The 26,584-nt window shown below is 39.3% G+C and overlaps 1 protein-coding gene across 6 annotated transcripts in view; it reads left to right on the top strand.

Moving 5' to 3' along the window:
- The first annotated feature begins 233 nt into the window (after positions 1–233).
- Positions 234–26,584, top strand: part of NCOA3 (nuclear receptor coactivator 3) — a 146,067-nt gene continuing 119,716 nt past the window's right edge. For 3 of the 6 annotated variants that reach the window (XM_077873481.1, XM_077873487.1, XM_077873484.1), the window contains exon 1: positions 234–377. The gene's annotated coding sequence lies outside the window, so the exon portion shown is untranslated. Of the gene's footprint in view, positions 378–1,579; positions 1,651–26,584 lie in introns of all 6 variants that reach the window. The other 3 variants (XM_077873482.1, XM_077873485.1, XM_077873486.1) reach the window with 2 other exon arrangements.

The raw sequence follows: 26,584 nt of genomic DNA on the forward strand, positions 1-26,584 counted from the left end.
GGGCTAGGGCTTGTACTGTCGTCCTCCGGCGCCCGCCGCAGCTGCCAGGCAGTGGGGCGGAGGAGAGCGGCCGGAGGGTCCGCCGCATCACCACCGCCAGCACCACCACCGGCACCACCACGCCCTCGCGCCCCGCGAGCCCGGCCGCGCAAGGCCCCCTGGGACCGGTAGTGCTGGGCGTGGCCTCGGGACTACATATCCCGGAGGCCCCCGCGCGCGGCTCCAGCCGCTGCCGCCTCAGCCCCTCCACAGCGACGGCGGCGGCCGCGGCGGCTGAGTCGGTGGCGGCGGCGGCGGCGGCGGCAGTGGCGGCGGCTGCGGGCTGAGCGGCGAGTTTCCGATTTAAAGCGGAGCTGCGAGGAAAATGGCGGCGGGCGGTGAGTGGAGATAAAGGAGGAGCGGTGGCGGGCGAGGGGGTGGAGTGCGAGGCGGAGGGAAAGAGGGCGAGTCCGGGGGCTGCCGCGAGCCGGCGGCTGCGGCTCGGCTGAGGCGCTGAGGGGCGCGCCGGGCGGGGGGGGGGGGGCGCGCTGAGGTACTTTCGGGGCGTCGGGGCCCCGCAGCCGGGGGCGGCCGGCGGCCGGGAAGGGGAGCCGAGGTGGGGCGGCAGCCGGCCCGGGGGTCTGAGGGGTCCGCACGCGGCGGGGTCGCCCCGACGGGCTGGGGGGGGCCGTGGGGGGCCCACTTTGCCCTCCCGTCCCTGAAGTTTTGTCCCCCCCCAGCCCCCGGGGCTGCCTCAGGACGCTCCCGCGCCCCCTCCTCCCGCTGCCTCAGCGCCCCCGCAGTTCTCCGGGAGAATTAGGGGGCGGGGGGGGGCGCGGACCCCACCGACCCCCACGCCTGCCGCCAGCCGCCAGCCTCCGAGTCGCGCTCACAGTCGCCCTGCGTTTTGCGGCTCTTCTCCCTCCTGCACTTGAGAGGCGTTTTTAATATTTTAACTCGAGTTATCTGCGGAATTTCATTCTGGCCAAGGGTAGGTTCTCCACAGTTTTTCTCCGTGAAAAGGCATTTTTTTTTTTTTTTCCCCCTCTACCTCTGCTGTGAAGGTTGGGGAAATGGCAAGTGGGAAGTTGGTGGATCAGATTTTGGGCGCTTTGGCTGTCTTTTATTTTTATTATCACTAGTTACTACCCCCCCCGCCCCCCCCTCCACCACCACCTCGTCCCCATCTCTCATCTTCCCATACATTGGTTCAGTTTGTGATGATTTAAATTGTCTTGCACATGCCTTAAAAAAACAAAAAAACGAAACAGAAAACACCCCCCCCTCCAAAAAAACAAAAAACAAAAAACAAAAAACAACACAACACAAACCACAAGCAAAAAGCCAGGAGCCGTTGGAAGGCTTAGTTGCTTCTAGTTTGAGGGCACTCGGGGTGGAAAAGTTAACCAAAAGAGCAGTCGTGAGAGGGAGAAAGCATCGTTGCAAAACCTCACTTAGCAGGAGGAGTTCAGGATTCCAAAATGGAATGACACGAAAGGTATGAAATTCTCCCGAAGTCGAAACTTTTTTCCCCCCTCCCCCTCCCGAATGTGAAGACTTCCTTTTTTTTTTTTTTTTTTTTTTTTTTTTTTTTTTGCAGTTTTTGAGCAGCGCTTCAAAGCCAACCTGTTTTTGTTATTAAGCCTGTACCGTAAAGAAACAGGAAGGCGAGTGAGTACCAGCTGTCTTGCTGCAGTGGGTTTAAATGGATTTGAATGAGATGAGTGAGTGGTAGTAGTATTGAGTGAGATTGCTGCATGCATCTCCTTGATTTAAATGCCTGGGCTCGGATCCACCTAACCGGCCCTTGGCTGCAAAGGAAAAAAAAAAAAAAAAAAAGCTTCTGTATGCTTTGCAGCAGGTTGTATAGAGGATGACGACAAAAAAAAAAAAAAAAACCAAAAGGGGGGAAAAAAAATACCAACAAAAACTCCAACCTTAAGGCTCCCCAAAAAACTCCCAAACACAGGTCTTGTGAATGCTGCATAAACTACAATGTTAAACAGAAATCTGGAAGTTCATGAAATGTTTGTTCTTGGGAAAAAATTTAAATTATTGCTCAGTTATACCAGATATAAAATCCAACTGGAAAGGTACACAAACATTGAAAAATGAGTCTCTCCGGTAAGCCCTCCAATTTGAGCTCCTTGGAGGCTCCTAGTAGGTGACTACTGCTGGTTTCTAGAGTATCTTTGGTGTTTGGAATAATTATCTTAAGATTTTTAGTTGAAACATAATCTTGCTGGGTACCAAAAGCAGGAAAATAAAATGAACAGAAGAGAGGGAAAATGTGGTGGGAATAATGTTTTCTTTTCACTCCTCTTGAACAAATGTTGATAGCCATTAAGAAAAGGCTTCTGAACTTAACACTGCTTATGTTGCCTTCTATACTACCAACACCTTTAAAGAAGTAACAATCTGTGGGGCTTTAGGATGAAGAAGGCTGCCAGGGTTCATTGTTTGTATGTAAGGTGAAGCCTCTGTAACATGTAAAATGATATTGAACACTATAGCTCCTGTCACTGGAGGTTGCTTCAGGTTCTGCATTTAAATGAGCAGTAATCTAGGTTGCCTGTGATCCTAAATTATAGTGGTATTTTATGTATTGGTAGAAGTGACTTAATTGTCCAATCAGTATTAAAAAAAAAAATAGAGGCGTATGCCAGCCTCTAGCATATAGAACTACATTTTGGACATGAGGATTGTAGAATAGGTGGGAAGCTGTAATCTAGAGCAGTTGTATGAAATATTAAGGTAAAATATTCCTTACCTGCAGAGGCTTCAAAAATACAAAACAGCCTCAGCATAATTAACAGGATTTCTATTTTTGTAAGTTTTAGAATGGTGGTTTTAAATTTACCAACACTAACAATTCATTAAAAAAATTCAATGATGGGCAGCCTGGGTGGCTCAGTGGTTTAGTGCTGCCTTCAATCCAGGGCGATCCTGGAGACCTGGGATTGAGTCCCACAGCAGGCTCCCTACATGGAGCCTGCTTCTCCCTCTGCCTGTGTCTCTGCCTCTCTCTCTCTCTCTCTCTCTCTCGGTCTCTCATGAATAAATAAATAAAATCTTAAAAAAAAATTCAATGACATTAGAGTTTAGGCTATTAGGGATTGTGTTAAATAAATTCACTATATTTTGAAATTGAGTATACTGTGTATCCTTCCGGGTATGCGTTATTTCTCATATCAGGGATAAATTTTTATCCCTATATAACAGTATTTCAATAAATCCTGCCCCATCTCTAGACAAATAAATTAGAATTTATTCAGTAAGGAGTGAGTGTATTGCTGGACCCTGGATCTTTTTTCTAGGAGATGCGAAATAAAAAATAGTTTTTGAGATGATTACTTACTAATAAAACCTTCTTTTTTTTTAAAAAAATTTTTTATTTATTTATGATAGTCACACAGAGAGAGAAAGAGGCAGAGACATAGGCAGAGGGAGAAGCAGGCTCCATGCACCGGGAGTCCGACGTGGGATTCGATCCCGGGTCTCCAGGATCGCGCCCTGGGTCAAAGGCAGGTGCCAAACTGCTGCGCCACCCAGGGATCCCTAATAAAACCTTCTTGATGGGTCTTTTGAAATAAACTTTCTTACTATGTCAGGGACATAGTATAAAGTTTTTTTTTTTTTTTTTAACTGTATTATTCTAGAATAGTTTATTTTTTTTTTTTAATTTTAAAAATTTTTTTTTTTTACTTATGATAGTCAGAGAGAGAGAGAGAGGCAGAGACACAGGCAGAGAGAGAAGCAGGCTCCATGCACCGGGAGCCCGACGCGGGATTCGATCCTGGGACTCCAGGATAGCGCCCTGGGCCAAAGGCAGGCGCCAAACCGCTGCGCCACCCAGGGATCCCTAGAATAGTTTTTTTAAAGACTATGTTTTTTAGAATTCTTTAAAAAAGATTTTAAGAATATTTTAGTTTGGTCTGTAGGGTAAGATAGAAAACCAAACTGCTATTGTCCTATGCTGAATTGGTATTAAAATAAATGGCTTTAGGGTTTCTTTTTACCTTTTTTTTTTTAGAGTATATAATTTCGAGCCTTGGCCTGAAGATGTAGACTACTTTTGAAAACTTGATTTGTTGCAAGTTTGGAATGAGTAGCCTCCAGTGGCTGTCTACACTGGAAAGCGACCACAGTTTAATGCAGTTGTTACTCTAATGATATATAGGACTAGAAAAACTAGTTGTTGATCATGTTGACAAGTTTCTCATAGGTTAAACCAGACAGGACCTGTCCTAGTTTGGTTTGAACTTACTATATATTCTGTAGTGCAGAATATTCTTTTTTTTTATTGTTGAGTGGTTAAAGCTCTGGGAGCAGAAAATTAGTATTGGAAATGCATATTTACTTTCCTTCTTATAGTTCATCAGATTAAAGAAATAGGTGACTGTATATTAATTTAGATCCTTAGGGATAGCATTGAGATTGAGTACTGCAGTAAAATATAGGCATTTTCTTCCATTTTATTGAGTGCTTTTTTTGGGGGTCAGAGGAGGGGATTACAAAATGAACATTTCTCTGTTAAAGTGGAGGAGGGGCTCTATTGTAATGAGGCTCATTCCTTCATTTTGTTAGTGTTTGTTAGAGAAATTCATTTAGTCCACTGGTTTTCTGATAGGATTTCTGGGAGATTGTTTTGGGCTAAGGTGCAGTTTATCCTGAGTCTAACCTTATTTTCAGCTCCTAACAAATGATGGAATTGACTTGAATTTAATCGCCTTTCCCTTTCCTACCTTCTGGTAGAGAGTTGTTAAATGAACAGGAAAATGGCCAGAAGATACACAGCAGGAGTTGAAAGGAAGACCTGCGCTGTCTAGGAGGCTGATTTATCCACAAACTGGATAATCTTCTTAGACTGTGTACTGCTGGGTTCCAACTTTGTCAGCATTAACTCAGTTTGGTAGGTTCTGCTGGCCTAGGTCAGTTTAGGCGGGGGGGGGGGGGGGGGGGGGCGTAATTAAGGTTTATTTAACTGTAGTAAATGTGGCTTATAGGCAAAGGAAAGTCTGACCTATCTGGCAAATGGATTTTATGCATTTCAAAGAATATTTTAAGTGCAAATGGACTAGTCTTTTCTGTTAGTCTTTTTTCCTAGTTTTCATTAGGATGTCTGTGCCCTATTTTTTCCATTAATTTTTTTTTATCAATATGTTCTAGAAAAGTGTGACTTTTTTTTTTTACTTGTTTTTGAAGGGTAACTTCTTGTCTGCTCTTATGAAGGTATTCTTCTAAAATGTTTAATTTCTTTGGTTAGAGGCTATGAGTAAGGGTTCTGAAGTTCCACTTTTTGGAAATTAGGCTGATTAGATTACTAAATTTAACTCTTCATCATCCACATAAGAATGAAAAGGGAATATTGGCATGGGTACCACATAGTAATGGATAATCTACTGCTCCCTGGGGCTTTGCTTTTGGTAGCTATGGCAGCTGAGTAGGAGTGGTAGATGGATAGATGGGAAAAGACTGCAGAAGTCAGCATAATCCTCAATTAGGATAAGCCTCATGGTTAATTGAATGTTGAGTGTACAGGTTAAATCCCATTATAACAAACTCCAGGGGACTAGCTAAATTATTTTGTTGTACTGGAATTGAGCTTTTTTGAATATTGTTTGAAATAGATTAGTCTTTTTGTTTTTGTTAGAGGCGTTGGAAAAATTTTTATTGTAACAATTTGACAAGTTGTTACTCGTAAACCAATGTGTTTGACTTTCATATTTAATGCTTTTGCCTTTAAAAAGGAAAGAACTTATGCTGAACTGGGCATATAATTTATCCCCCTTCCCAACACCCCCATGTCTCAGTATAAAGTAGCTCCATTGGTTTATCTCAACAATCAAATAAATTTTTAAGTACTACTGCCACCATCAAAGTGTGGTCAGAGGAAATGGGAAATTCCCTAGGTTTCCAGGTGACTGCTGCTGGTAATTTTTCCTGCCCTTGATAGCTTTTTAAAATAAATGAATAAAAAAAAATAAATGAGTATACTCCAATTTGTTTTGAACTTTACTTTGTCAGTTATAATTAGGGTAGCACTTTTCCATTGATTACAGTGTAGTTTGAGATAGAGATCCGAATGATGTTAAAAAAAAAAAAGTGATGGCAGTTTAGTAGTCATAAATATGAATTTTTCAGAAACAAGATTAATGAGAAAAGTACTATAATGCTTGGCCAGAAATACTTTTTTTTCCTGTCCTGTACTTTGAAATTGGTGTTCGAATTTAAGGCATTTGTATCCCACCTTCATATCTAAGGCTAGCATTTTTATTTTGCTTAGAGAGTTGTGATTGGGTGCAGCAAGACATTTTTGAAGTCATTCTTTTAAGTAGATGTTCCATGAAGGAGGGAAAATCTGAAAGAGGGAATCTCAAAGCAACCCAAGCAGTGTTTTGAAAGTTCTTGAGTCAAGAATAATGACTGGCTAGTAGGCAGGAAGCCTGCAGTTGCATTGTGGTATTGTTCCTCCATCTTATGCATTTGAGAACTTGAGCACAAAAGAGGAGAAAGCATGGGGAGGGGAAGAAAGAGTTCTAACAAAAAAAAAGGAGAGGCTTTTGGAGTAAATATTCTTTACTATTCTGTTTAAGTAAAATCTAAAACCAAATTATTTTTACTTTGAGAGGAAGTATTTATCATAATCTAAGTGTCCTAAACTGATATTTTTATAAATGAGAGTTGTTACTGGTGGAAAGAACAGCATGATCATACTTTGGTTTTAAAACAACTTAAAAAAAAAAAAATCTCAGGGTACCTGGCTGGCTCAGATAAGCATGTGACTCTTGATCTCCAGGCCATGGGTTCGACCCCCACAACGAGTGTAGAGATGAATAAAAATAAACATATATATGTATATATATAAGTTTACATGTGAAAGCCTTTGAATATTTCCCCTTTGTTACCTAATCAGTATCATTTGTTTGCTTGTTACTTTGAAAATGATACTTACCTGTGAAGAATTGAGAATAATTTGTAAACTAGTACTGTAAGCTTCCTGCAAATTAATCCCTAGGTCTTTCTTGAAATTTATAAAACAAAGAGGGTGGAGTATATATTCTTCCAAGGTTCATTATATTGGAAAATTCTATAAACTTAAAGCATGGTATAGATATGTAGAATAGCCTTATATTTATGTTTTCTTGGTCAAACATTAAATGGATTACGCTCTTTATACCAGATAATGGTAACCTGTCAATGCTGACTCATCAGTTTGGAGTGGATGACTGAGCTCCTGACTTCACTGTAGTATATGCTACGAGCTGCAGAGTGCATGCTTGCACACGTGTGCCTTTGTAAGTGGGAGGGGGAGAGAGTTTTCAGCCCCCTCCTTCTGTTGTAAGAAAATAAAGTCATATTTTTCTTTACTCTCAGTAAAACTGTCATCAGTGAAATGGATTATTGAATTTAAGTCACTGTAGAGTAGCTGTATCAGCTTGATTTTGTTTCCAGATTGAAATTTGGCAACTTTATTTGAAAATGTTTTAAGGATTACCCAGTATTCTCTTCACCAAATTGTGTCGTTAGTCTAAACACCTTCTGCTTCATATAGGTTCATGGTGTTTTGTAAGACTTTCATCCCAGCCAAGGTAGTTGGCCCTGTTACTGTCAGAGCAAGTGTTTGGCTGCATCTAGGAAAATCTAACTTTGCTAGTGAGAAAAATAACTGCACACAGATGTTGCATCCATTGGAGGGCCAGTAATATAGTATCTTCTTCATGTAATAAGACTATTACTATACTAAGTTTTAAGAGTACTATCAGGAATCAGTAAAATGAATTCAGGAAGCTACTTTCAAAGTGCACAACCACATCTAGATTGGTAGAAGGTGGATGGATCCCAAGTTAGGTGAACCTGGAATTGTGAACTTGTCCAGTAAATTCCAGTTTTCTTTTTCTTCCCTCAAAGTACAAAATCTTCCCAAATGTTACTTTTTAAACTGATTTTTCCTAAGACCATTCTCTTAGCCATGAGGCCTTAAGCTTTAATCATCTTTAATTTGCTACTGTTTGGCGCTTGCCCACTCTCCGTACACACATACTTAACCAGTGTTTATTAAGCTTGTAGTGTTTAAGGCACTGTGAGAGTTAAGGTTTTGACCTCCAAGTGCACACAATCAATCAGGTATTCACATCACTTCAGTACAAGGCAATCAATTTTGCTTATGAAGTCAAGAAGTTCAGAGGGGGAAAGGGACTACTTCTGACCAGGTGATCTGGATGCAGATCTTTGAAGAATGAGTAAGATTTTAATATGGAGTGAGCAATTTCTGTTGGTGAGAGATCATTAGCAAGAATTCAGAGGTAAGGCATTTTAAGACTTGGTCATTTAAATATTCAATGTGTTAAGTGAGTGGATTTGAATAAACCTGGTTTTGTTTTTTCAGAATCCTATTGATATATTTCTCTTAAATATATTTATGTATACATATATGTTTTTTAAAAGATTTTATTTGACATAGAGCACAAGCAAGTGGAGCAGCAGGCTCCCTGCTCAATCTTACAATCCTGGGATCATGACCTGAGCTGAAGGCCGACACTTAATTGACTGAGCCACCCAGGCACCCCTTAAATACATTTTCATTACAATTTCTAACACTGTAGGGATCCCTGGGTGGCGCAGCGGTTTGGTGCCTGCCTTTGGCCCATGGCACGATCCTGGAGACCCGGGATCGAATCCCACGCCGGGCTCCCGGTGCATGGAGCCTGCTTCTCCCTCTGCCTATGTCTCTGCCTCTCTCTCTCTCTCTCTCTGTGACTATCATAAAAAAAAAAAAAATTTTTTTCTAAAACTGTAATTCAGGCCCTTTATTTCTAGGTTATGTAACAGCTTTCAAAGTAGTCTCTGTTCTTTCCCTAAGTCCTCTCTGTACTTATTATTATTATTATTTTAAAAAGATTTTATTTATTCATGAGATAGAGAGAGGGAGAGAGAGAGGCAGAGACACAGGCAGAGTGAGAAGCAAGCTCCATGCAGGGAGCCTGACGTGGGACTCGATCGCAGGACTCCAGGATCATGCCCTGGGCCGAAGGCAGGCGCTAAACCGCTGAGCCATCCAGGGATCCCCATCTCTGTACTTAGTAAACATCATTTTGATTACAGTTTTTGCTTATAAATCTGCAGAGTACAATCCTCCTTAACCTAGTATCAGTTGTTAACATAGTCTTTTTAAACTCAGTTTTCCTATTTGTGTTGTCCCTTGTGTCAATCACACTGCTGCTTTCTGCCTCTTCTCCCTTGTTATCTAGGCCTAGTCTTCAAGGTCCAGTTCAGATCCTATTTAAGTAAATTTCCTAGGCCACCACAGCTGAAAATATAGTTCTTATTTTCGGATATGAGTCTTTATTATCTCCTCACATGCACAGGAGTCAGTATTGATTGGTAGGACAGAGTCAGTCAAATTGTCAATTTTTTGAGGTGGGGACCATTTCTTTTAAGCTTTTGAAATCTATTATTATTATTTTTTTTTAAATCTATTATTTTTTCAAATATATTCATTAAGTTCAAATGCTTGGTGTTTGGATATGAAAGTTTCTAGAGTTCTAACTCTCAAGTCAGTTTTTCTTTTTTTCTTTTTTTAAAGATTTTATTTATTCATGAGAGACAGAGAGAAGGCAGAGGGAGAAGCAGGCCCCCCACAGGGAGCCCGATGTAGTACTGGGTCAGGGACTCCGGGATCACGACCTGAGCAACCTGAGCCAAAGGCAGATGCTCAACTGCTGAGCCACCCAGGTGTCCCTCAGGTCAGCTTTTCTATTTGGATATTGGGATAAAATTAGAGTCCTAAGGATTTGCTTGGGATGTATGTCTCCCTCATAGAGTTGTCCCAGATAAATCATGTCTGGGTCTTGCATGCATTCATATTTACCAAATGCTGTAGGACTGACAGTCCTGTAAGTTGTCAGATGTTTGTATTCAGTATCACTGTTCTCCAAAGAATTGTGCTAAGTATTGTAGGCATTAAAATCTCTTTGTGATCTAGGAGCTTATAATCTAGCTGAGAAATAAGTATAATTGAAAAAATATAGTTGCAACAATATAAGTGGTTCAAAAGTTCAGAGGAAGAAAAGGTCATTTTCAACTGGAATTGTTAGGGAATGCTTCATGGAGGAGATAGGTAGACCTAAAGGGTCTTAATTACTGCTTCTGATCTTTCTTTCCCACATCTTTTATTCTGTAGTGCTTAGTTACATTAAAAAAAATTAAAAAATGTTTAAAAATATTTTTAATTGAAAAGGAGGCATAAACATGATAGAATTGAAGCAGTACAAAAAGGTGGTATACCTTGAAAAAGTAAGGATCCTGGTCCCCCAAGTCTTTGGTCTTTATAACTACCCCCCTTTCCAAAGGTTACTGAAGTTAGAGGATATTCTGTACGTATAGTTGTGGATGTCTCTCTCCAGTATCTTTTTCCTAATCTCTCCCACTCCCTCTTTTTTTTTTTTTTTTTGAAGATTTTATTTATTTATTCATGAGAGATACACACACACACACACACACACACACACAGAGGCAGAGACACAGGTAGAGGGAGAAGCAGGCTCCATGTAGGTAGCCGGACATGGGACCCAATCCTGGGGTTCCAGGATCACTCCTGGGCCAAAGGCGGCACTAAACTGCTGAGCCACGTGGGCTGTCCTCCCTCTATTTCTGATTAAAGTGGGGCTCCTACTATTTTCACTTAACAAAAGAACTTGGAGAGCCTTCTATATATCTCACATTTTTAAAAAGCTGTATAATATTCCACTGTACAAATGGATTTTGTGTGTAACTTATTTTAACCAGTTCTGCATTGCTGTTTCCAGTCTTTTACTATTTTGATTGATACTGCAGTGAACTATATGTAGATCTGTGTGTAGGCTTGAGTATATCTCAGTATAGGCATCTTAGAAATGAAATTTCTGAATCAAAGGAAATAAACATTTAAAACTTTAATGGCTCTTACCTAGTTGCCTCCAGAGGGGCAACTGTTTTTTGTGACAGAGCCTTTCTCCTTTGTTATTTATTGTTATAAAGGTAATCTCTATGCCTAAGAGACTGAGAGAGGCAGAGTCATGGGCAGAATGAGTAGCAGGGTCCCTCTGGGGAGCCTGATGCAAGACTCGATCCCAGGACCACTGAGCCACCCAGGTTTCACTCTTATTTACCTTTTAAAAACTTATCTCTGGGGCCGCCTAGGTGGCTCAGCGGTTGAGCATCTGCCATTGGCTCAGGGTGTGATCCTGGAGTCCTGGGATCAAGTTCCACATCGGGCTCCTTGCGTGGAGCCTGCTTCTCCCTCTGCCTGTGTCTCTGCCTCTGTCTCATGAATAAATAGATAAAATCTTAAAAACAACAACAACAAAACTTTGCATGTTTGACTGTTTGAAGGCATGAGATCTATAGTCTTTTGTCTAAGTATGAAACTAAACTCCTTCCCCTGGTGTGCCCAAAGCCTTTCATAATCTGACTCTTAATCTGTATTTCCAGCATTATCTCCTTAATTCTATGAATTTTGTACTTTAGCTGTTAAGTTTCCCTTGTTCTGTTTTACCTGCTTTTACTCTAGTAAAATTCTTTTTCCTGTGTGCTGATTCATATTCTTAGATATAAAAGATAAAAGCTACCATTTATCCAAGCCTATATACTTGGACAGTGTTGGGTGTTTAATGTATATCATCTCATTTAACAGTCTTTTGTACTGTAGAGCCCTTTTTTTTTCTTCAAATGAAGTCTTCTACAAAACCCTGTTCAAAATAGAAAATGTGATTTTATTAAAATTTATTTTGTTGAATTTTAAACTGCTGGTTATAAAGGCAGTGGAAATGAGATTGCTGTGATGAATATAAAAATTTGAAATTGGGTTATGAAGAACTATTATGGATCTAAATCCATCTCTGTCTCTAGTTTATTTCTGTATTATGAAAATCCCAACTCATACAGATATATGGTTGCAAATGGTCTCAGTTCAAAAATATTTTTTGATATATATAACTGTTGCACATGGGATAAATTCACAAGGTACCAAAGGGTATTCAGTGGAAAGACATCCTTCCTCAGCTGTCTTCCAGCCATATCCCTGTCCCCTCTAAGAGTTATTGTTAACTGTAGAGTCATTGTTAACTGTAGGCTGTTAACTGTAGGCCTATAAATGCATAGGTTTAAAAGCTTTTAAATTTAGTGAATTTCTGCTACTTTTTTTGGGGGTAAGCTTTATATTAAGGTGTAGTGTACATTCAGAAAAAATGTACAAGTATAGGTAGATAAATTTTTTTTTTTTTTTTTTTAGGTAGATAAATTTTCATAAAACTAACAGTTATGTAATTGGCACTCAGGAGCCCTGTTCTGGATTGTGTATATTTTTTAAATGATCTTGGGCAAGGTTTCATATCTATTTTTATAATTTTAAATTCTTTCTAATGGTTACACAGTATTCCACTGTGTGGATATGTATTGTATTTAGTTTCATATTACTACAAACAAAGCTGTAAGTGAATATCCTCATATGTATTTCTTTGTTCCCATGTTTTGTTATAGAGCATATAAGAATTTCTGGAAGTAGAATGCTAGAGTATTAAGAAGTATGAATTTTAAGTTTTATAGATAATTGCAACTAGGTCCCGGTTGTAGAGGTTGTATCAATTTATGAATCCACCAGCGGTGTATAGAAGTACTTGTTTCCCTTAGTGTTTCTTCTTGTGCTTTTATGATTTCTTTTTCTTTTGTAACTAAAAAAAAAATCATGTAAGAATTTAAAGAATGTAAAATAAAGGGGGTCTGGCTGGCTTAGTTGGAAGAACATGGGACTCTTGATCTTGGGGTTGTGAGTTCGAGCCTCGTGTTGGGTATAAAGATTGCTTACAAATAAAAGCTTAAAAAAATGAAGTCAGGATGTCAGACTGGTAGCATAGATTAATGAGGTGGTAAACTACAATATGTTGTGATTATTTACTGTTTCATGTGTTTAAAGTGTTTAAAATGTAATTATATAACATTTGGATGTGCTTTTAATATGTAGATATCTGCTTTTATGAAGTATAATTTACTTATACTAAAATCGAACCATTTTAAGTGTGCTGTTTTGACAGATGTAAACTGCTGTGTTACTACCACCACGATCAAGATTCAGAACATTCACATCTCTAAAAGTTCTATCTTGCCCATTTGTATTCAGTCCTTTTCTGGGGTTTGTAGTATTCAGTCAACCACTGTTTTTGCCTTCTATCACTATAGTTCACTTTTTTCTTTTTTTCAACTTTATTGAGGTATAATTGACATTCAGTTAATTCTGTATATTTAAAGTGTGCAATTTGAGTTTTGACATTGAAGTCCACCTGTGATCTGTCACCACAAGTACAATATGAAAATACGTAGTGACTCTAATAGAAGTATCTTTGTATCTCTTTAAAATCCATTCCTCCCCCAGTCTTCTGTAATTACTGATCTCCCTTATGTCACTGAAGATTAATTGACCTTTTTGAGAATTTCATATAAATTGAATTGTTGCCGTGTATTCTATCTGCCTCCCTGTCAGATGATCCTTTCTTGAAATATTTTCCTTTGTAGTTTTTTTTAAGATTTTATTTATTTATTCATGGGAGACTCAGAGAGAGAGAGAGAGGGGCAGAGACATAGGCAGAGGGAGAAGCAGGCTCCATGCAGGGAGCCTGATGTGGGACTCTATCCTGGGACTCCAGGATCACACTCTGAGCCAAAGGCAGATGCTTAACTGCTGAGCCACCCAGCATCCCTCCTTTGTTGTTCTCCTTTGTCGTCCATTTCACTGGACCACTGTTGGTGTCATCTATGATGTCATGAGGGTGGCAGCCATCAGCATTGCAGCCCAAACACTGGGCAGTCCCCAGGATCTCTTTAATGGTTCTAGAGAATTTTCTGGCTAAAGACGTGCCTAATCTGTTGAGCAGTGTTGACAATCTCATCAAAAGTAATATTTCTCCTGTGGTTAATAGGGCAAAGGCCGCTCACTTGTTTTTTTCCTGCTTTCTGCCTATTGGACGTTCCTTGAAGTCTTTGATAATCGGAGCAGAGGCAGAAGGTACCACTTCAGTCTGGGCCTTTTTGTTCTGAATGGTCAGTTTCACTGTAATCCTCATACCCTTCCTATCACCCGTGCCTTAGTGATATCATCACCATCCTTTTTTCGGTGACAGATCTAGGAGCTGATCTTGGGAGCCAGCTCAGACATGGCATCAACTTCCTCACTGGCATACCTCAGGTATGAGTTTGATCTGGTTGGGGTTGAACTTAGGTAGGCAGCATGTTGGAGGCATCTGGTGTTGGATGAGCCTGAATTTGGGATGACTGAAGATAGTTGCACCTTTGCTTCCTTTGAGCTGAAATCCAGAAGTACTATGTACTTTTTTTTTGAAGGGAGCTGGTTTTTTTTTTTTTCAATTAACACTGTATAGTTATATTGAGATTTATCCATGTTGTTGCATATGTCTGTAGATTTTTATATATTCCTTTTTAAGTAATCTCTACTCCCAGTGCAGGGCTCAAACTTGACAGCCCTGAGACCAGGAGTTGCATGCTCTACCAGCTGAACCAGGCAGGTGCCCTGCTTATATCAGTAGTTTTATTTTTGATTGATTAGTGCTATTTCTTTGTATAGTTTTATCCCAGTTTATCTATTCACATAGATAACTGTTGATGAACATTTGGGTTGTGTTCAGTCTTTTATTAAGAAAAATAGAGCTTCCGTGGCATTTGTATACAAGGATTTGTAGGGACATAGGCTTTTATTTCCTCTTGAGTAAATACATAGGAATAGAATGGGTTATATGCTAGGTGTATGTTCAACACTTGAAAATTTTAAGAAACTGGGGCACCTGGGTGGTGCAGTTAGTTAAGTGTCTGACTTTTGGTTTTAGCTCAGGTTGGTGATCCCAGGGTTGTGAGATCAAGCCCTTGTGTTGGGCTCTGTATTCAGCGTAAAGTCTGCTTGAGAGTTTTTCTCCCACTCCACTCCCTGTGCCACCTGCCATACACTTGAATTTTCTCACTCCCTCCCCTTTCTAAGATAAATAAAATGTTAAAAAAATTTTTTAAAAAAATTGCCAGCTGTTTCTCAAAGTGGTTGTACCATCTTATATGTCTTGATTCTTCTTCTTTTTTTTTTTTTAAGATTTAAAATTTTTCTTTGATCTCCACACCCAACATGGGGCTCCAACTCACAATCCTAAGATCAAGAGTCACACAGATGCTATACCGACTGAGCCAGCCAGGCTCCTCAATATGGTCAGTCTTTTTTTTTTTTTTTTTTAAGATTTTTTATATATTTATTCAGAGAGAGAGAGAGACACAGAGAGAGGGGCAGAGACACAGGCAGAGGGAGAAGCAGGCTCCATGCAGGGAGCCGGACATGGGACTCCTGGGACTCCATCCCGGGTCTCCAGGATCACACCCTGGGCTGCAGGCGGCGCTAAACCACTGCACTACTGGGGCTGCCCTGGTCAGTCTTTTTTTAACGTTAGCCATTCTAGTGGGTGTATAGTGGTATTTCATCATAGCTTTAATTTGAGTTTCCTTAATGAGTAATAATGTTGAGCATATTTTCATGTACTTGTTTAAGGTGAGGTGTCTGTTCATATTTTTTGCTATTTTTAAGTTGGGTGGTTTAGCTAATTGAGATTTAAGAGTTCTGTAGATACAAACCTTTTTGGATATATGTTTTAGAAATATTTAATTTGAGGGGTGCATGGGTGGCTCAGTTGGTTAAGCATCTGCCTCTTGATTTTGGCTCTGCTCATGATCTCAGGATTGTGAGATAGAGGCCTGTGTTGAGCTCTGTGCTGAGTGTGGAGCCCTCTCTCTTCCTCTGCCCCTCCACCCCTTCCCCTGCTTGCGTGCTTATTCTGTCTTTAAAACAGATTTTTTTTTTTGAGACCGTGGTATGCTGTTTGATTTTCTTAACTTTTTGGAAGAGCAAAAGTTTTTAATGTCATTGGAATTCAGTTTATTAATTTTTGCATTTTATAGTTCATACCTTTTTTGTTGCATTTAAGAAATCTTAGCCAAACCCAAGGTAATTAAGATTTACTGTTATGTTTTCTTCTAAAAGTTTTATAGATTTAGCTCTTAAATTTGAGTATATGGCCATTTGAGTTAATTTTTGTGTATGATATAAGAGTTGAGGTTCATATTTTGGTATATGGCTATTGAATTTTTCCAGCACCATTTGTTGAAAAGATTATACATTTGCCATTGGATTGTCTTGGCACCTTTGTTGAAAATCAACCACATACGTGCAGGTCAGTTTATCTGTCTGTCTTAACCCCAGTCTTGCAATCAGATAAGGTAAATCATCCAACTTTGTCTTTTCTTCTCCCATTTGTTTTGGCTCTTGTAGGCCCTTTTTGCCTTTTATTTCCATACAGTTAGAAGAATATTGCTGATTTCTGCAGAATCTCTGTTGTGATTTTGATTGTGATTGCATTGAACCAATTGATAATTTGGGAAGAATCAATTTCTTAAAAATGTTGTGTCTTCTGTGAACTTGTCTTAGATCTCTCCTTAGGTCTTCTTTAATTTCTCTTAGTGTTTTGTAGTTATCAGCATATAGATCTTACTGTCAAATTTATCACTAAGTTCCATATTTTAAAATGTGATTGTACGTAGTATTTAAAAAATTTAAACTTTCCAATAATTTTGTTAGTGTGTAGAAATAATGAGTGATTTTTATATACTGTATATTTTGTAACCTTGCTAAACTCATTTTTTAGTAACTTTATGTAGTTTGCTTAGGATTACATCCATAGGTAATCATGTTTGTGAATAATTTTATTTCTACCTTTTCAATTAGTATGCTTTTTCTTTTTCTTTTCTTTTCTTTTTTCTTTATTATAATGACTAATGCAGTCTTGGGATTTTGATTGTGATCAGTTTGATCAATTTGGGGAGATAATCTTTGTCTTACCCTCAGTCTTAGTGGGTAAGTATTCAGTCTTTTACCACTAAATAAGATGTTACTTAAAGGTCTATTGATCTATTGATTTACCTCTATCCCCCCTGCTTTTGTTACTGAGTTTTAAGAGTTTCTTTTTTAAAATGTATATTCTGGATATATGTCTTTATCAGATATATTTTGCAAATATTTTCTCTGTCTTTGGTGGTACAGATCTTTATTGGTGGTCAGCAGTGTTTTGGTATAATGCTCAAGTTTTTGATTATATGTATATTTTGGGGAATAACAACTGTTTTAAAGCATAGATAACAGTAATGCAAATGTATAAAAATCCCATTTCTTCATGTAAATGGAAGGAAAAACTAAAGTTGTTAACCTAGGATATAGCAGTTCTTTTTTTTTTTTTTTTTAAGATTTTATTTATTTATTCATGACAGACACAGAGAGAGAGAGAGAGAGGCAGAGACACAGGCAGAGGGAGAAGCAGGCTCCATGCAGGGAGCCCGATGTGGGACTCGATCCCAGGTCTTCAGGATCCGGCCCTGGCCCGAAGGCGGTGCTAAACCGCTGAGCCACCTGGGCTGCCTGGATATAGCAGTTCTTTTTTTTTTTTTTTTTCTTTTTAAGATTTATTCATTTATTTATGATAGAGAGAAAGAGAGGCAGAGACACAGGTAGAGGGAGAAGCAGGCTCCATGCCAGGAGCCCGACGGGGGAGACTTGATCCTGGGACTCCAGGATCGTGCCCTGGGCTAAAGGCAGGCGCCAAACTGCTGAGCCACCCAGGGATCCCCAGCAGTTCTTAAACTCAATAAATTTTCTACGTATTTAACTGTTAAAAGTCATTTTTCATCTTAAATAGCTGGGAACTTGATGTGTCCTTTTACCTCTTTAATAAGTTCTTATCTATTTCCTCATTTATTATTACAGAGTAAGATTAAAAACATCAAATATATCAGTCTGGTATAATCCTAATGAAAAAGTGTTGAAGACTTTTCTAAAAATTTGAGTCTTAGTTATGCTGGTTTGTCATTCTTCCCTCTTGAATCCTTACTGATCTCTGTGACTTAACCTCTGTTAGTATAGTATAGTCCTTTCTCACCAAGCTGTTATATACGGTCTTCTCTTTTCATGGTGTCTGTGCTTAACTATTCTACTGGTTATATTAGCTTTTTTTTTTTTTTTTATAAAGCTTTTATTTATTCATGAGAAAGGGGTTGGGGGGGGGAAGGGAGAGAGGCAGAGACACAGGCAGAGGGTGAAGCAGGCTCCATGCAGGGAACTTGATGTGGGGTGGGACTCGATTCCCAGGACTTCAGGGCCACAGGCAAGCGCTCAACCAGGGATCCCCTATATTGGCTTTTGAGTGCCTCCCCTACAAGCTAATGACAAAATACCAGCTTCACAATGTGCTATTTATCACATTTAGAATTTATATTAAATTATTGGAACCTTAAATTGCCTAAATATTTCCCTAGACACTTTACTCTTTGAAAAGAGTGACACCTTAGTTTGCTTACTAGTCCCCTCACCCTAATTTGAAGATTGATATTTTAATTCTTCTCTGTCTAAATTATTCTTTGTATCATGCTGGAATTTTGGAATATTTTGTAATTTACACTTAAGACTAGTTTAAAAAGAAAACAGTGGAAATTTCCAGCTTAAAAAAAATAAAACAGCTACTGGTCTAATAACTACTTTGCAGGAAGAAAGAAATATGAAAAGAACCGCAGACGTTCTGGATGTCAGCCTGTGAAATTTTCCACGATTCTTCATAATAACATGCAGGCATGCTTATACTGCTGGATTCAGTGCAACTGCAGTTGTGCTCTGAGTGGAATTTGAAGCTATTCTATCAATGATAAAATGGCACTTGGCCAGCTTTTAGTGATGAGTGCATACATTCACACATCTAAGGTACTGTGTGTTTGTTTCATTTGTGGCATAACACTGATAAGGGCATAACTTGCACAGTTACTTAAAACTTTTGATTTCAAAATTGTTTTAAATTTTTTTTTGTTTTTTGTTTAGTAGATTCATTATGCCTCTGAGAATATAGATACATAAAATCATTATTTTACAGTGCTGTGTAGATATTTATTATATAGAGTTTTATACTATATTGAACTCTCAGAAAACTAAAAAAATTTAAAAAGATTTGCATAAGCTCAATATTAATTTGATGTGAATTCAAGAAACATTTTAACTTCTCTCAGGTTAGTGTTTCAAAGCGTCAGTAGACTTTGTATTAAAGTTGATATTTGTGTTGTGGTTTGGCTATTTCAAATTTCAAGGTAAATCCTATTACACTGTTTTCCTAGTGAGGGAAATACAGGTTGCCCAGTTCTGTAAATTGGCAGAGCAGAATGATGAGTAGATTACTAAAAGATTGGGATTGCCCACCTCTACCTTCCTTCATCTTTCATCTGTTTCATGGCAAGTGCCTACTAGTAGTTTTAAGGTATGAAATTTAAAAACTCCAATTTTATGAATTCAACCTTTTAAATCCTTTTTTGTGCAGGGCAGGAGTGGCAGAGGGAGAGTTTTTTTTTTTTTTTTTTTAAGATTTATTTATTTTAGAGAGGGTAGGAGCAGAGGGAGAGGGAGAGAATCTCCAGTAGACTCCCCATGGAATGTGGTACCCAGTTGGGGCTCAGTCCCACAACCTTGAGATAGTGACCTGAGCTGAAACCAAGAGTAACCAACTTAGCCACTCAGGTGCCCCATGGGAAAGAGAGAATCTTAAACAGGCTCCATGCCCAGTTTGGAGCCTGATATGGAGCTTAGTCTCCCAATCCTGAGATCATGACCTGAGCAGAAATCAAGAGTCAGATGCTTATTTGGCTGATTTTAAGTAATCTCTATACCCAGTGTGGGGCTCGAACTTACAACCCTAATATCAGAAGTCACATGCTTTACCAACTGAGCCAGCTAGGCACCTGTAACCTTTTAAATTCTTAGGTATTTTTACAGTGAGGAATTTGAATGTTCAAAGTGATACAGCTGATACACATACACGTCTTTGTGTGTTTTAACACTTCTAAGTTGGGATCCCTGGGTGGCGCAGCGGTTTGGCGCCTGCCTTTGGCCCAGGGCGTGATCCTGGAGACCCGGGATCGAATCCCACATCAGGCTCCCAGTGCATGGAGCCTGCTTCTCCCTCTGCCTGTGTCTCTGCCTCTCTCTCTCTCTGTGACTATCATAAATAAATAAAAATTAAAAAAAAAAAATCAACACTTCTAAGTCATTTACGTTTTGGAATTAAAGGCATATAATGTATATATTTTTCAGGATTGTTAGGTCTTAGAATTGAACAACAGTATTCTGATATAATCATAGGCTCCACCTCTTCCCTGTGGTCTTTTGCTCCTCCCTGTACAGTCTCATCCTTCCTCTTGGACTTCTCCTGTATTTATAACTCTTCTGACCTCTTCATGCCCTCTTCTTCTCAGCCCTTTTTGTCTCCCAACTATTTTATCCCTTTCCTCTCAACCTAAGTTTTCTTCTGGCCCATAGCCTTTTTTTGTTTTTGTCAACTTACCATCCTTCAAGTCTCTCATTTTTTCTAGTTACTCACTGTTACCAAAGTCTCTTTGCCTGTGGAAGGCTTCTTTGTTCCAAGTTCTCTGCTCCTATCAGATTGGTTTTTTTGTCTTTGACTCCTGAAGTGTACATCCTTTTTTTTTTTTTTTTAAGATTTTATTTATTTATTCGTGACAGAGAGAGAGGCAGGCAGAGACATAGTCAGAGGGAGAAGCAGGCTCCATGCAGGGAGCCGACATGGGACTCAGTCCCGGGACTCCAGGATCACACTCTGGGCTGAAGGCAGGTGCTAAACTGCTGAGCCACCCAGGCGTCCCCATGGAATTTACCTTTTTACACTGTCCAAAATCCTTTAATTCTCATTTCTATTTCCATGTTTTAGTTTATTCTATAGAGATTTAGTGAGTGCTAGCTATGTGTTTGGCTGTTCTCTAGATGTTAGGGATATACTAGGGACCAGAATGACTATGGAAAAAAAAAACCCTCATAAGGAGACTGGAAAGTGGTGTGTATGTGTGTTGTGGAATTTACACTTTCCATGAGTAGTCATGGTAACTTTCTCTGAGAAATTAGCATTTGAGCAAAGTGTCCAGGAAGTAAGCTTTTTGAATATTGGGGAGCGGGGGAGTGACCTATGCAGAGGGAACAGCCAGTGCAAAGGTTCTTTGGTAGGAGCATTTTTAGTGTATTTGAAGAACAGAAGGTGGCTAGTGTGCTGGAACACAGTGAATAAAGGAGTAAGTAGTAAGAGAAGAAATCTGAGAGGCTGTAATGTTTTCAGCTTTTGCTTTGAGCATGGTGGAGAACTACTGCAGGTGTTTTATTTTTGTTTTTTCCAGAGGGATCTTCTGATGCCCCCCCCCCCCCCCAAGTAAAGCCTTTCATTTTTTTAAAGACTTTATTTATTTACTCATGAGAGACACACAGAGAGGCAGAGACATAGGCAGAGGGAAAAGCAGGCTCTCTTCGGGAAGCCTGATATGGGGCTCAATCCCAGGACACTCCCCTCCCCTTCCCCCCACCCCGGGATCATGACCTGAGCCAAAGCACTGAGCCACCCAGGCACCCCTAAAGCTCTATATTTTTTGTTACAAAAGTAATTCATGTTCATGTGGAAAATACAGAAAGGTACAAAGGAGAAAATAAAGAAATCAAAGAGCAAATAAAGATTACCAGTAAATTTCATTCTCCATTATTGAAGATTTTGTGTGTCTGTCTTTCCATTCATTTTTCTTTGTGCCCATACCCTTTCTTTACTGTAGGGCTTAGCAGAGAACAAGTAAACTGAATTAGGCTTTAAAGAGATCCCCTTCAGCTGTTTTATGAAAAGTAGCCTTAAGAGGGCAAGAAGTAAGGAGACTTACTAGAAGGCTATTACTGTAATCCATGTATGAGATAATGTTGGCTTAGACCTAGGTGGTGGTAGTGGAGGTGATAAGAAATGGTCAGATTTAGTATGTATCTTGAAGGTAAGCCAACAGAATTTTGTGATGGATTGAGTGTGGGGGGTGGCCAGTAGGGTGGGGCAGGGCAGTAGAGAAGGAGGGAAGAATCAAGGGTGACTCGGAAGCTTTTGGGTTGAACAACTAGAAACCTTTAGTTTCATTTTTCTTCCAAACTATCTAAGGTTCATTTCTGGCTCTTTTATTACGTGTTTTTCCTATTCATTTGAACTTGTGATTATTTCTTTTGCCAAGCTTCTAGTCTGTTCTGCCCAGCTTGGCACTTGGTACCCACTACAAGATGCCATGCATAACAAATTAATTGCTTCTCTAGTATTAGTATTATTTAGTTTTTAAACCTTTAAAACATTTTATTTAAGTAATCTCTGCACCCCATGTGGGGCTCAAACTCATGACCTTGAGATCAAGAGTCACTTTAGTGAGTATCCTTTTAGAGGATCATGCTGAATTTATGAATCTGCCAGGGACTAATAACATTGAGGACATTCAATAAATGTTGATTAATTGTATACTTCTCAGGCTTGAGAAGAAGGTAGGAGAACAACTTAAAGTAAATGCCTACCTCAGCTTACTTTGGCATATTGGCATCTTTTGAGAATGAATTGTTTTAGATAGTTATTTTCCTCAATTATTTTGAGTCTAAAAATATTTTTACTTTTTACTTTTTAATTTTTTAAAAAGATTTTTTAAAACATTTTATTTATTTATTCATGAGAGACACAGAGAGAGAAAGAGGCAGAGACACAGGCAGAGGGAGAAGCAGGCTCCATGCTGGGAGCCCGATGTGGGACTTGATCCCGGGACTCCAGGATCATGCCCTGGACCGGAGGCAGGCACTAAACCGCTAAGCCACCCAGGTATCCCCCTCTTTATTTATTTTAGAGGGGAAGAGGGAAAGAATCTCAAGCAGACTCCACCTCTTCCCTGCAAGCAGTGGGGTGGGGAGCAGGCCCAGTCTCACCACCCATGAGATCACAACCGGAGCTGAAACCAAGAGTCAGACGCCCACCTGACTGAGGCACTCAGGCACCCTGACTTTTTTTTTAAAGTGGGGATCCATGCTCAGTGTGGGGCTTGAACTCATGACCTCAAGATCAAGAATCACATATTCTGTTGACTGAGCCAGCCAGGTGCCCCAAGACTTTTTTTTAATGTTAATTTCTTACCTAATATGTGTAAAGCATCCTCAGGGATAAAAAGAGTAAGAAAAAAGATCCCTGCCTAGAAAGGAGTTTATGGTTTGGTGCAGACAATATAACATACACAAAATATGTATTCTTCATGAATATAACACTGTATTATGATTTAATGGAAAGCAAATTGTTAAAATGCTTTTGGCATCCTAAAGATTGTAGGGATACTTCTTTATTAAATGGTATTAGACTTCTGTGCTTTGAGTTATTTATTTATTTATTTATTTATTTATTTATTTATTTATTTATTTATTTATTTATAAAAAATTATTTATTTATTCATGAGAGACACACACACACACACACACACACACAGGCAGAGACACAGGCAGAGGGAGAAGCAGGCTCCATGCAGGGAGCCTGACGCGGGACTCCAAGATCACGCCCTGGGCTCAAGGCAGGCGCTAAACCGATGAGTCACCCAGGGATCCCCTTGAGTTATTTTTTAAAGTAGCTTTTCAGACTTACTCCTCACCGTTGCTACTTGCAAATGTTAGTTGTGCTTATATACCCTCTTTCCCTTTGCTTTTATTTGTATGAGATTTCCTTGGAGCCTTATTTTCTCTTAAGAATTGATGTTCAAATCTTCAACTACAATTAACTGCAAATCTTTAACTACAAGCTTTGGAAAAATGGTTTAACACTTTATTTTATTTTATTTTTTTTAATTTTTATTTATTTATGATAGGCACACAGTGAGAGAGAGAGGCAGAGACACAGGCAGAGGGAGAAGCAGGCTCCATGCACCGGCAGCCTGACGTGGGATTCGATCCCGGGTCTCCAGGATCGCGCCCTGGGCCAAAGGCAGGCGCCAAACCGCTGCGCCACCCAGGGATCCCGGTTTAACACTTTATAAGATGATTTTATTTTTATCTTTTTTGAAGATTTTATTTATTCATGAGAGACACACAGAGAGAGGCAGAGAAACAGGCAGAGAGAGAAGCAAGCAGGCTCCCCTTGGGAAGCCTGATGCGGGACTTGATCCCAGGACCCCCGGGATCAAGCCCTGAGTTGAAGGCAGACGCTCAACCATTGAGCTACCCTGGCGTCCCTGTTAGGATGATTTTTAAAGACCTAATTTGCTGTCTCCTGTGTTGTGTTTCACAGATAACCCAAATTATTATTCCTCTTTCAAATGAATCTAATATATGTTTTAGATGATCTTATGTCTCTTCCTTTCCTTTTCTTTTTCCTTTTTCCTTTTTCCTTTTTCCTTTTCCTTTTCCTTTTCCTTCCTTTCTTTCCCCCTTCCCCTTCCTGTTCTACTTTTTCCCAAATATTTACTTAGAGAAAAATGCTTGGATGTCCTCTTTTGCTTCCAAGGATTTATTTTGAGTTTTGGTTGTGTTTTAATATCTTTCTTGGGTTGCTTAGCTTTTTCAGTATTTGGGACAATCTGTTGACTTGTGATTTTACTTTTACTTTCGTGTGTCATGGAAAGTATATGTATTAATAGAATATAAACTCTGTGAAGGTTGAGAGTTATTTTGTTTACTGCTATATCTCTACTGTCCAGAATGATGGCAGGGAGGTATATGGTGTGCACTCAGATATTTGTGGATTGAATTCAGAGAAGCAGTAGCAGTGTTTCCTGTTTATTGAGCATATGCTATATGCCAAAGTGCTGAGCATTTTAATAGATTTGGTGGTATTTCCATTTGTATTGCTGGATGAATTGTTTCCTAGTCGTATGATGGTGTGTGAATGGGTGTGAGGGAGGGAGGAGATGAAGCTAGCATTTGTTGAGGATGCTGCTAGCTGTTACCAAATTTAATCAAGTTCAATTACAGAGTATGTTATTTTATGTACCACTAGGTAAGAAAATGTAAAACTGCCAATTCAGCTATTGGATACTGAAGATAGCAGGACATACTCTGATTTCACAGATGAAAAAAAAATTCAAGAATCTGAAATAAGGAATTCTATAGTTTTATATAAACTCTCATTTAATGACCATAAAGCCTTCTATAGGTGGGTATTATTGTCCTTATTTTAGAGATGAATTATTGATGTTTATAGATTAAGTTCACAAGTTCTCAAAATATAGAAGATCCAAATTGAGGTCTTCTCAATTTCAGAGGCCATACTCTTTTTATCACCCCACATTACTTTAGGAGCCAATGAAACAAAAATAGTATATTAACCTATCAACTCTGGCTTAAAGATTCTTAGTTGGCATGGCTTTGAACGTTTCCTTTCCTTTTCTTTTTTATTTCTTTTTTTTTTTAGATTTATTTTGAGAGAGTGAGCATGCGTTGGGTGGGGGAGGAGCAGACTCCCCACTGAGCAGGGAGCCCCATACAGGGCTCAATCCCAGGACAGTGGGATCCTGACTTGAGCTGCAGATGCTTAACTGACTGACTGTGCCACTCAGGCGCCCCTGAACATTTTCTTAATGTAACTGATTTTTTCCTATCTATCTATCTATCTATCTATCTATCTATCTATCTATCTATCTATCTTATTTATTTTAAAAAAGATTTTATTTATCTATTCTTGAGAGACACACAGAGGGGTGGGGAGGGAGAGGCAGGCTCCACGCAGGAGCCCAACGTGGGACTCGATCCCAGGTCTCCAGGATCAGGCCATGGACCAAAGGCAGGCGCCAAACCGCTGAGCCACCTGGGCTGCCCGATTTTTTTTCTTTTTAAATACACAAAAAGCTTTGTATTTACTATGTACCAGCTACTCTGTTTTTATGTGTATACAAAACAATATAAGGCCTTATCTCTTCCTTGCAAGAAATGTATAGTCTGTTTGGGGAGATGAGAAATAAACATGAAAGTTAGATAACTAGAGAAGATTTAAATAACATATTAGAGAATAATGAAAGAAGTTTAACAAGGCAATGCAGGATTAATTGCCAAATAAATTGTACAAATAATTGCTTTTGGAGTTCAGAGGAAGGAGAGATTGCTTGAGGCTAGAGTAATCCAGGGAAGGATTTAAATGAATTCCTGAGAGAGAGTTTCAGTTAGAAAGATTATTTACTTTAAAATTGTATTAATGTTTGTTACAAATGGAATTGCAGACTGTTGAACATGAGGAATTTTGGTATATTGTTTCTCTCTGAGAATGGAGGAACTGCCTCCCATAGAAAAGTAGAACAAATCAAGTGGTGTCAGGTAGATGGCAAAAAACACTCATATTAGAAGAGTGCAAAAAGGGGTGCCTAGGTAGCTCAGTCAGTTAAGCATCTGACTGTTGATTTTGGCTCAGGTCATGATATCTCAGGGTTGTGTGATTGAGCCCTGTATTGGGCTCTGTGCTCAGCACGGAGTCTACTGGTCCCTCTTGCTTTACTCCATTCCTTGTTTGGTGCACTTGTGTTTGTGTGTGCTCGCTCTCTTTCTTTCTCTCTCAAAAAAAATAAAATCTTAAAAAAAAGGATGAAAAAAAGAAGGATCTTGTGTTCCCCATGTGCCCTGAGTGCCACTCTTTCCTAATTTACAATCAACTGTACTTTTTGAATCTTGCTAAGGTTATCTTCTGTGGTTCTT

The sequence above is a fragment of the Canis aureus genome, chromosome 26 (genome assembly GCF_053574225.1).
Source record: "Canis aureus isolate CA01 chromosome 26, VMU_Caureus_v.1.0, whole genome shotgun sequence".
NCBI classification, from domain to species: domain Eukaryota; kingdom Metazoa; phylum Chordata; class Mammalia; order Carnivora; family Canidae; genus Canis; species Canis aureus.